Source organism: Hakea prostrata, chromosome 9 (genome assembly GCF_041222555.1).
Source record: "Hakea prostrata isolate BN-2017 chromosome 9, UWA_Hpros_2, whole genome shotgun sequence".
NCBI lineage: Eukaryota > Viridiplantae > Streptophyta > Magnoliopsida > Proteales > Proteaceae > Hakea > Hakea prostrata.
The window spans coordinates 49,028,951-49,030,388 of record NC_142608.1 but is presented as its reverse complement, the minus strand read 5'-3'; positions in this window follow the sequence as shown (position 1 = coordinate 49,030,388).

The window sequence follows — 1,438 nt, the reverse complement described above, 5'->3', positions numbered from 1 at the left end:
TTGGAAGTCTCAGCAAGCAACTTCAGTGCTTCAGGCAAAAAAAATTCACCACCTTCAACCTGTTTCAAGATTTTCTCAAACGCTTCATGGGACAAATCTTAAAGTCCTTCAGGGAGAAGTAGCATTGTTTGGAGTCCCACAGAACGCTTTGTTCTTGCAAAGAGTACTTTTGGGTTTGGCTTTTCAGCATCTATAGTAGAATTAGAAACAATTAGAGAAGCTATATTAGCCCTTTGTAATTTGCATGTTAAATGGTTGTAATTTTCTCAGATTGCCTCATAGCCATAAAGGCCTTAAATGGCCAGGTCCAGTCTCTAGACTGGCCAAGCTATGGTTTAGTCTAGGAAATTCTGAGGCTCTTTGCTAGCTTAGTCTAGGAAATTCCGAGGCCTTTGCAGCTTAGTCTTTCCCTTTTGGCTTTATCCATAGATCTTGTAACTCTCTTGCAGATTTCTTAGCCCTGGCTCAAAGAAATTTCAACTTAATCGTGTCTAGTGGCAGTCCCCACTAGCTTGTTTTATAAACACCACTCTCCTTTCCTCTAGCATTAGTCTAGAGAGTTTAATATACTTTTGTTTGTTCCAAAAAAAAAAGTCTCTAGATGTCTCAACCTTTCCAATTCTCTCCTTTCTCTTTTCTTCCTCTCTGGGATTTTTATTAGTTCTAGTTGTGTCAGCCTCCAATTTGCTCCTATAAGCCCTTGGATCGTTGACATGTTTATTTTTTTAATCCTAAGGTAAAAATTCATCTACTAACTTAACCACTTCTAACTAAAATTACCGGCTTCCAACCATAACAATGTTTCATACTCACGTTTCTCCGTCTTCAACTCCGACACCTATTATCCCGTATTAGGGACTAGAGACCATTACTTCAGTCTATTTTCATATGGGTTCTTCATCCTTTGTATTATTACACACTACAAATACAATTTATGGCCTCAATATGAGACCATGGAATCTCATTCAAACTCAAACACTTTGAGAAAAAAAATTACTCTTTACACCTCCATAATTTTCCTCCCTCTTTTCGTCTCTTATTCTGATCTTTTCCCCTTGATCTTTCATCGTATTCGTTTCTCATCTCTTCTGTTCTCTGAAATAAGATTAGGACTTCTAAACCAAAATTTTCATGGCTTTGGAGGCTAATATTTCCTTCCTTCTTCACGGCAATCAAGATTTTTATACCTTATAAACCACCCACCCACCAAGTCTTTACCTTTTTCCTCTTATTAAAGTCCAGCAAAAAAGAAATTGAAAAGAAACAATAGAGGCAAGAGAAGATTATCAGGAGGAAGACAATAGGTTGAAGAAAACAAAAGCAAGGTTCGAGTTGTTGAAGTAGTTGACAAGAGAATTTAAAGACAATAAGACAAAAGAAGATTGAAAGATCGGTGGGCAAAAATTAATGGATTCCTAAAGATTTAATGTTCTGCAAG